The sequence below is a fragment of the Miscanthus floridulus genome, chromosome 12 (genome assembly GCF_019320115.1).
Source record: "Miscanthus floridulus cultivar M001 chromosome 12, ASM1932011v1, whole genome shotgun sequence".
Lineage (NCBI taxonomy): Eukaryota > Viridiplantae > Streptophyta > Magnoliopsida > Poales > Poaceae > Miscanthus > Miscanthus floridulus.
In genome coordinates, this window is record NC_089591.1 from 54,043,623 (window position 1) to 54,054,268 (window position 10,646).

Consider the following 10,646-nt stretch of genomic DNA (forward strand, 5'->3'; position numbering starts at 1 on the left):
AGTAATTAAATGTAGGCAGATTTGACAAGGTTCTCAGAAATGCAAAGAAGTTTCTTTTATCTTAATTCTCTTTCCTTCTGTGTTAATTCTCTTTCCTTTTGCTCGTTGCCATGTATGCTGGTGCATGCAAACATGCAATGTGTATATGGATATCACAATAATTTTCTACTTTCTATTTTGCCGTGATTCCTCTATCACATTGCAGGCAATATTCAATCAAGCAGCATGCGGGAGATATCGTGGGATCGCAGACGTGGACAGACGGATGAACCAAAACAAATGTCGCACCAAAAAAATATCCACATTTTCTTTTTTTAGTTGCAGAAGATAGTATGACCCCTGAATTGCACTGCCCCTTTTACACTGAAATATCAAGCCTGACACTGAACCAAGAAACACCACTAGTGTAATTACACTGCTGTCACCGAAAATTATTGCGCTCCGTATTTGCCATGAAACGAACTGATTAGGTCTGATACTAACAGTAAATGAGAAACTTCATCAACTGACGAAAAATTTGTGGAGGAACAAATAGGCAAGCACAGCAAGCTGTTAATAAGTAACTCAAGTCTGATTAGAACTAAGCTTTTCAGTGAAGCATAATGGCAACAGGAAATTAGGAACAATATGCAGGTACAAACATGGCATCGCACGCAAGATATCATAGGAGATTCAGATTTAAACCAAAACCTGCTCACATCCTCCTGAAATTCAACTAATCAGCCTGTTCGGCTGGGGCTGAAACGATCGTATACGATCGTGGATTATTACTGCTGACTGGTTTGGTGTGAGAGAAAAATATTGTTCTGCTTGGAAATTTACGATCGTTTACGACCAAGCGAACAGGCTAATGTCTCAAATTGATCAAGCGTTGCATACAGCCAAAAAACTGAAGAGTATAGGGATCTTCAGCTATCATACATTCATAAAAGGTATAATACCAGCAGTAGCTAGAATGCAAGAAAAACAATATAAAGCAAACAAGCAGGTCATGAGATATTCAGAACTATGAACCATATGTTCAGAAACCAAACCTACATGTTTTTGGCTCTCGAGAAAAGGATTAGTAGATGATGAAGCAACTGATGTCAGGCCCTATTGCAAGAAATTAGTAAACAATGATGCCAACAGTTTATACTGAAATCACATTCACATTGAGGTACCAAGGAATAGAATAGAGTACCAGAGCAATGAACCAAAGATCTAATAGCTTCCGTCAGAACCTTACAACTGATCCAAGAAATATAACAAACCATAGTTTCTCGGCATTCAGACATTTGGTTCGTTACAGGTGGACGCAGTTTTCAACAAAAGAACAGGAACACAGCTAAGTTCGATCAATTCCAAGAAAGCAAAAACGGAAACTACGAAGGAGTACTTCAAGAGCTGATCCAGACCATCAAAAAGACGAACTACCCTCGATCCGTTCCAAGAACAAGAATGCAGAAAAAGAACGACGAAATAATCCTTGAAGAACCTCTCCAAGAGCTCATCCAGTGCCAGACCGCCCCACAGGAGGCGTCAACACCGTCCCATCCAAGCTTGATCACGCGTGTCTACTGCGATGACGACGCCTCCGGTAGTATTTCGTCGTCCGCCGGAAGCGGCAACACCCCCGCCAAATCCGGCGTCGAGGTCCGCGGCAACTGCGTCTGCGCTAGCGGTGGCGCCGATGCTGATGACGACGCCTCTGCTAGTGTCTCGTCGTGCGCTGGAAGCAGCAGCGCCTTCTCCAAATCCTGCGTCGCCTACGTCCGCGGCAACTGCTGTAGTGCTGGCTCCGATGCTGACGGTGAAGGTGCTGGCGACGATGGCGGTGGCTGCTTCCACGGCAGCACGGGATGGGGACTCTTGTGGCAGAGCGGGCACGACATCACCTCCGCAGTGCGAAGCCATTCGTCGATGTCCTCCTCGCCGCTGCCGCTGCAGTGGAACGCGTGGTCGCAGGAGAGCGTGCGGACCTTCTCGCCGGCCTCCATGCTGTCTTGGCACAGGGTGCAGCGGTAGTTCAGCGTTCGCCTCAGGGTGGTGACGCCGCCGAGCCTCAAGATGCGCATCCGTCGCGATCGGCACCACACGAAAATGAAGACGACGCACACGACCACGGCGACGACGGGAAAGAAGAAGACGAGCACGGCGCGGCCGGCTATGGCCATCCGCGTCCAATGGTCGGGGTCGGCCATCGGTCCTTCGCTCCCCTGAATCTTTCGTCTTCTCCTCTCGATCGCTCTCTCTTGCTCTGGCTCTGGCTTTCTCGTTCGCGCTCCCACGTCGTTCTTTGGATTGTGTTGTGCTCGTTCGAAAGTGAAAGGCTGGCCAAATTGGCGAGGCGGCACGGCTATTTGTAGGCAGGATGCTGAACTGCTGATAAGTCGGTTGGTCAGTTCGTTACCCGCGGTTAGATTCCCCACGGCGGCAGTTCAAACTGGAGTTGCAGGGGCGGCGGAGGGCGGAGGCGAATGGAAACCGCAGATCGTTCGAATGCTGGGCTTACTGCAGATTGGCGAGTTTGGTTTGCAAAATGGTTAGAAGTTTAATGGCCGAGCTAGTTCAAGACGCCCCTTCTCGACCTCCCACCACTGCAAACACCACAAGTACATCTCCATCTCCCCCGCACTTCACGCCTTCCGCTACAAAACCAATAGAGGATGTTTTGTCTATCTCGTCCACGATCACCACGACGCAGCGTGTTGCTACCCCGTCCGTTGCCTCCTGTCTTTGCTCTGACCATCGGGCCTGTGAGGCTGTGACTGCAGGCGTAGGCAGTTCCTAACGCTTCACGCACACGGGAACCAAGCCACGGCCACTGTACTCGCAATCGGAGTTAGCAAAGTTCAAAGAGATATCTATCTATCTGTTTCATACGCTTCCGATCAGAGAACCACATTAGCTATTTGGATTTGGACAGTGTATGCAGCAAAAAAAAAAAAAAAAAAACTTTGTCATGAACTGAACAAGTGAACATCACGACGCCCCGAAGCTCCTACTGCCTTGAATGGCATTGTCGCCCTCTAGTGAAATCTGGCCTGACTGAACCAAGAAACATCACTAGTGATAATTACACTGCTTTCACCGAAAATTACTGCGCTCCATATTTGCCACGAAACAAACTGATTATGTCTGATACTAACAGTATATGAGAAAGAGAAACTTCATCAACTGACAAAAAGTTTGTGAAGGAACAAATAGGTAAGCAAGTAACTCAAGCCTCACAGAATTAACGGCCTGTTTGGGTAACGTAGTTTTTGAAAACTATGGTACCACAAAACTGTGGTTTTGTAACCTAAAGAGATACAGAATCATGGTTTAGAAAAAAAAATTAGTGGAGTTTTTAAAACTCAGCTATGGTATAGTATTTTTTCTCCCACAATAAATCAACGAACAGTGCTTTTCAGCCTAACTTTTCAGCGAAGCGAACAGAGCCGACAAAACCATGATTTAAAGCTACAAAGTTTATTTTATCCAAAACCTAACAATTTTTAAAAACTAAAGTATTTTCCAAAACCATGGTATTTCTCTAATACTTTGTATCCAAATAGGGCCTAAGCTTTTGAGTAAAGCATTCTGCTGCTACTAGTCGTACAAGGAATTCAACAAGGGATAAGATCCAAGAGAGCAATAGTGACATTGTTTGTCTGCAAGAGACAAAGAGAGAGGATTTTGATGAGGCCTTCATCAGGCTCTTCTGCCCAAGAAACTTTGACAAATTCTCATTTCTTCCCTCGGTTGGAGCGTCAGGAGGTATCCTCATTACTTGGAAAAGCAGCTCATTTCAGGGCAACCTAGTATTCCAGAATGATTTTGCTATATCAGTAGAGCTTTCCTCGGTTCACAATGAGGAGACTTGGGTCCTTACTTCCATTTATGCTCCTTGTACTAGTGAAGGCAAAAGAGCTTTTTCTACAGTGGTTTAGCAACATTGAAATGCCAGAGTCAACAAAGTGGCTCATTGTAGGAGATTTTAATTTGATGAGAAAGCATGAAGATAGAAATAGAGATGGAGGCAATATTCAAGAAATGTTCCTTTTTAATGAGGCTATCAGCTCATTGGGTTTGGTGGAATTACCACTACTGGGAAGAAAATTCACATGGACAAACAAGCAGCCTTGTTCGTTTGGGCTTGTTTGGCTGATAAGCCATGGCTGAAAGTACTGTTGGCTGGTTTGGTGTGAGAGAAAAATACTGTTCATTGGCTGATAAGCCATGGCTTATAAGCCAAATACGACCAAGCGAACAAGCTACCCAAACACAGTTGTGAAATCCCTTGTAATGGAAACTTTAGATCACTGGCCTTGCTCTATTGAAATCAGCTCCAAAATTCCAAAAGTGAGAATCTTCAGGTTTGAGAATGCTTGGATGCAGCATGAAAGCTTTATGCAAGTGGTTCAGCAAAGTTGGTCAGGATCCTCAAACCAAACTGAACCTGCAAAAAGACTGACAGCAAAATTCAAAGCTCTGAGGGGAAATCTCAAAAATTGGCAGTCTGGCTTCTACACAATTAACAACAGAATCAAAGAAATTAAGCTAGTCCTATACTTCTTAGAATCCCTTGAGCTGTTAAGAGACCTTAGTGTCTCTGAGTGGAACTTCAAGGACTTGGTTTGCAATAAGCTCATTTCCTTACTCAAACAACAAAGGGAGTACTAGAAGCAAAGGGGAAAAATTAGATGGGTAAAAGAAGGGGATGCTGGGACCAGATTCTTTCACACGCATGCTACTATAAGAAACAGAAGAAACTCAATCCCATTCCTTACAAATGCTGATGGGGTTAGGCTCACTGATCATGAAGCAAAAGCAAGTCTCATCTGGGAATCCTTTAAAAACAGACTGGGGACAATAAATTTTGAAGCTATGCTCTTTGATCTTGAACAGCTTCTCAATAGACAAGATGACCTCCAGCAGCTAGAAGAGCCTTTTACTAGGGAAGAGATAAACAACATTGTTAAGGTACTGCCCACAAATAAATCCCCTGGTCCAGATGGCTTCAACAATGAGTTCATAAGAAAATGTTGGTCCATTGTTCAGCAAGACTTCTTTGACCTCATCCAGGCCTTCTACAATGGAGATCTATGCTTGAACAGTACTAATGGCTCATACATCACCTTGGTGCCTAAAGTGGATGGTCCTTCCAGTATTTCTGAATACAGACCAATTTCACTCTTGAATTCTTCAATGAAAATCATCACAAAACTGTTAGCTAACAGACTGCAAGAGGTGATCAAGAAGTTGATTCACACAAACCAATATAGATTCATAAAGACTAGGACAATCCAGGATTGCCTAGCATGGGCATTAGAATACTTACATATCTTCCATAAATCAAAGAAGAAGCTAATCATTCTCAAGCTTGATTTTGAGAAGACATTTGATACTATAGAACATCAAGCTATCTTACTAATCCTAAAAGCTAAGGGGTTTGGAGATAAATGGATTAACTGGATCAAGCTGATTCTGAATTCTGGCAGTTCCTCTGTAATGCTGAATGGGGTACTTGGTAAAGTAATCCACTGCAGAAGAGGGGTTAGACAAGGAGATCCACTGTCACCACTCCTCTTTGTACTGGCAGCAGACTTGTTACAATCCATTTTGAACAAAGCTAGACAATTGGGAGTCCTAAATTTGCCCATACCTCTACAGCACACCTCTGATTTCCCAATAGTGCAATATGCCGATGATACTCTGTTGATCATGGAAGCCTCAGCAACCCAACTACTTGCCCTCAAAGGTATCCTTCATTCATTTGGATTATCTACAGGATTGAAAGTTAATTATGCAAAATCCTCAATGGTGCCAATTAATATTGATGAGCAAGAGATAGAACACCTGTCTAGGACCTTCAATTGTGCTAAAGGGAGCTTACCCTTTACCTACTTAGGACTGCCCCTAAGCCTTTGTAAGCCAAGAGTAGTGGATTTCAGTCCCCTAGTAACAAAATGTGAAAGAAGATTGGCCTCAGCTTCCTCTTTTCTCAACCAGGCAGGCAGGTTAGAATTGGCCAACTCAGTAATTACTGCCCTCCCCACATTTGCAATGTGCACCTTCAGTCTTCACAGTTCAATAATAGAGAAGATTGACAAATACAGAAAACACTGCATTTGGAGAGGAGCTGACCTAGAATCAAGAAAAGCAGCTAAGGCTGACTAGGTAACAGTTAGAAGACCAAAGGAACAGTGAGGGTTAGGAGTTCTAAACCTTAAAACCCAAAATGAAGCATTACTTCTGAAGTTCTTTCATAAATTCCTAAACAAAGAAGATCTCCCTTGGGTTAACCTAATCTGGGAATCTTACTATGGAGAAGGCCAATTCATTGAAGGAATGAATAAAGCATCCTTTTGGTGGAAGGACATTCTAAAGCTCTCTGATAAGTTCAGAGGAATTGCAGCAGTGCATATTATTGATGGGAAAACATGCAGACTCTGGGAAGACATGTTCCTCGACGTCGTCGCCTCGGCATGGGAACCGACCTTGCTTCATGCAGACGTGTTCCGTATCATGGACTACAAACTCAGGAACGTCGCTCGCGCGCTAAAAAGTTGGAGTATGCGCAATATCGGGAGCGTCCGGCTGCAACTTGCCATTGCACGCGAGGTCATCTTGCATTTGGACTGCGCGCAAGACCGGCGACCCCTGTCGACTGAGGAGATTGCGCTGAGAAAGGACATGAAATGCAAATGCCTTGGCCTAGCGTCCCTCAAAAGAACAATCGCCAGGCAGCACTCCAGGTTGTTGTTCCTAGTCGAAGGGGACGCCAACACGAGGTTCTTCCATCTTCAGGCTTGCCACCGCAGTCGAAAGAACCACATCGCCTTGCTCAGGGTCCAGGGGAACGACCTTGTCCTCAATGAGCAGATGGCGAACGCAGTGTATGACCACTACAGCGGCCTGCTCGGCACTCCATTCCATCGAGCGGCCGCTGTGAATTTCGACAGCCTGCTTCTCCAAGTTTGAGATCTGGGCGACCGTCTTGGAGTTGCCGTCGGACAAAGCTCCGGGGCCGGATGGCTTCACCGGGCTGTTCTACAAAGTAGCCTGGCCGATCATCAAACAGAACGTCGTCAACGCTTTCAACGCGTTCTGGTCGCTGGACGGGCGCAGCTTCAATTTAATTAATGTTGCCTTCATGATTCTCCTCAAAAAGAAGAATGAAGCACAGGAGATCAGAGACTACTGCCCGATCAGCCTTTATGCACAGCTTTGGAAAGCTTATTGCCAAATGTCTTGCCCGTCGGCTTGCTCTAGTGCTCAATGATCTGGTGCATCCCTGACAGAGCGCGTTCATCCAGGGACAGTCCATACATGATAATTTTAGAGCCGTTCAACTGACCTGCAAGACCTTGCACCAGAAGAAGCAGAGTTGCCTCCTTCTTAAGATCGATATTGCGAAAGCCTTCGACTCAGTCTGTTGGCCTTTCCTTTTGGAGGTCCTACAACGGCTCGGCTTCAGTCGGCGGTGGAGGAACTGGATGTCCATCCTCCTTGGATCGGCAAGCACCAAAGTCCTCCTCAACGGCAGACCGGGCAACCGCATCTGCCATGCTAGATGCTTGCGACAAGGTGACCCCTTGTCCCCGATGTTGTTCGTCCTAGCTATGGAGGTGCTTGGCGGACTCATCCAGTGGGCTGAGTCCCAGTCCATCTTCTCACCTCTCAGGTGCGCCGCGGTGCGTTCACGGGTGTCGCTATATGCGGACGATGTCGTCATGTTCATTAAGCCAGAGATGAACGACATTGTCGCCATCAAAACCATCCTGCAGATCTTCGGCAATGCGTCGGGTTTGTACAAAAACTTGGGCAAGTGTGTCGCCAACCTGATTGCCTATTCATAGGAGGAGCTTCAGCTGGTTGAAAACATGTTGTCCTGCACAATCGGAGCCTTTCCGTGCAAGTACTTGGGCATCCCTCTCTCTACTCGCAGGCTGCGCCGGACCGAGGAGCAATTCCTCATTGACACCGTCGCGGCGCGTATTCCGCTCTTGAAAGCTCATCTCATGAACACTGCGGGTAGGGTGGCGTTGACACAGGTGACGCTCTCGGCCATCCTAGTGCACCTCTCCATTGCCATGTGCCTGTCGCCATGGGCGGTTGACCGCATCGATAAGCTACGTCGATCGTTCATCTGGTCTGGGTCGGCCACAGTGGGCGTGGGCATGTGTCGCGTGGCGTGGGAGGTGGTTTGCAGGCCCAAGGAGCTCGGTGGTCTCGGCATCATCGACCTGCGAAGGTTCGGTCTAGCTCTAAGAATGCGCTGGGAGTGGGTGCGGAAGGTTGACCCGAACAGAACTTGGATCGACCTTCCGTCATCATCAGACAAAGCCACGCGTGCCCTCTTTCGTGCAGCTACCATGATGGTCGTCGGAGACGGGACCTCAACGATGTTCTGGCAAGACTCATGGATTCATGGGTGCTGTGTTCAACAAATTGCGCTGGCGGTGTTCGCATCAGTCCCACGGGCGAAGGCGAGGTCAAGGTCTGTGGCGTCGGGTCTGGCTGATCACGCCTGGGTGTCCGACATTACTGGGGCACAAACTGTTTAGGTCTTCCTCCAGTACCTGGAGCTCTGGGAGCGGGTTCGTGGTGTCTAGCTTGTGGCGGGGGTTTCGGACTCAGTCGTCTGGCGTTGGTCCACTGACCACAAGTACTCCGCGGCGTCGGCGTATGGTGCGATGTTCATCGGATCGACCTTGCCATTTGGTGCTAAGTTGATTTGGGAGACACGCGCACCGCCCAAGGTCAGGTTCTTCTTCTGGTTGGCTCTGCATCGTCGTTGCTGGACCGCCAATCGGCGGATGCGTCATGGGCTGCAGGACAGTGACGCTTGCATCATGTGTCTTCAAGCATCCGAAACTCTGGATCATATCCTGCTGGGTTGTGTCCTCAGCCGTCAGGTTTGGAATATGCTCCTGTCCAAGCTTGGGCTCACAGCCGTGGTCGCTCACGGTGACGTCGACCCCTTCCTTTGGTGGGCCTAGGCTAGGCGTAGGGTGCCACGAGGAAGCAGGAAGGGCTTTGATTCGCTCCTCATGCTAACCTGCTGGGTGCTTTGGAAGGAACGCAACGCACGGACGTTCAGGAATGAAGCCAAGGACGCTCACCAGCTGTGTTTGGAGATCCTACAGGAGGCCGCCATGTGGTTGCGGGCCGGGTATTCGACCCTGTCGTCGCTCGCTTCGTTCATGTAATTAGTCTCTTGTGTGGTCGCTGCCGACTTCCTCTGGTTTTTCTTTTGCCGCTCTGTTTTATGCTTGTGCAGCTCGACGGGGCAACCTTTGGTTACCTAAGGTCGACGCTGCCGTTGTTTGCTTGGATGTTCTCTTTTTCATCTTAATGAAATATGTGCTACAGTGCACGTTCGAGAAAAAAAAATATCCCAGAGCATATCCAGAGTTATTTTCTTTCACCAGAAGAAAAGGGATTACAATCAATGAGGCTAAAACCATAACTCCTTTCCATACTGCCTTTCATCTGCCTTTTTCAAAAGAAGCTTATTCCCAATACAGAGAATTCAATGATGCTCTTAATAACACTATCATTCAGAATGGAAATGATGTCTGGACCTATATCTGGGGATCTAACAGATTCTCCTCAAAACAGGCTTACAAACACCTTAGTGGGCACATGTCTTGTAATGCGATCTTCAAAAAACTGTGGAAGACCTCCTGCCAAAACAACCACAAGTTTTTTTTTTTGCTGCTATTGAAGGACCGACTGAGTACTAGAGAATTGCTGAAACGAAGAAATATGGAGCTCCCAAGCTACAACTGTGTCTTATGCAGTGAAGAAGCTGAAGAATCTGTCTTTCATCTATTCATTGGCTGTCATTTTGCAATAAGTTGCTGGGAAACCCTCCAGCTACAGCCAATGTCAAGCTCTGACCCTTTTCTGATCATCGAGCAGTTGCAAGTCCAAATCAACAAGCCTTTCTTCTTGGAGATTATTATTCTAATGTGCTGGGCTATTTGTAAGTGTAGAAACAACAAAATATTCAATGGTGTGGAAGAATCCCCCCAGCAGTGCAAGGCAGTTTTCAAGCATGAATTTGCTCTAATCCTCTGGAGAGCAAAGAAGAAATACTTCCCTGAAATTCATCAATGGATACAAAATTTAGTCTAGCAACCACAGCTCTTGTACTTCTGATTTTCTTTCACTCCTTTAGAGTTCCATAGGTCCCTCCTTTTCTGCTGATTCTAAACTTTTCTGTAATGCCTGTACTTTTTTACCCTTCTTAAAGTTATTTAATTCGCAGTAGGGGCTTAAGCCCCTCCCGTTCTCTTCATAAAAAAAAAGGAATTGAAAAAAACCATAACGGCAACTAGAAATTGAGAACAACTAGTCCATCAACCTGTGATCTCGCACGAGCTAGGATTTTTTGGAGATATAGGTCATGCTTGGTTGTGAATGAGGCTGGCCTTGAATCACCTCGATCGCCCAGCCAGGAGAGCCGTTTTGGCTCGCCTCGCCTAGCAAGAAAAAGCTCGTCTGCACGGAATCAAGATCAACCAGCTAGACAACCAAAGAGCTCGCCCGTTCCAATTTCTTGCTCGGCAAGGTGACACGGTCCTTGACAAGGAATCCAAGCAGGACAATAAATAGTAGTTATTGTTTAACATACATGACTAACAAAAAATACTGAAATTAAATTGTATGTT

At 46.6% G+C, this 10,646-nt stretch overlaps 1 pseudogene; it reads right to left on the reverse strand.

Annotated features, from left to right (window-relative positions):
• Nucleotides 1-1,556: 1,556 nt before the first annotated feature.
• On the reverse strand, nucleotides 1,557-2,183 carry LOC136496311 (receptor homology region, transmembrane domain- and RING domain-containing protein 4-like; annotated as a pseudogene).
• Between the last annotated feature and the right edge of the window lie 8,463 nt (nucleotides 2,184-10,646).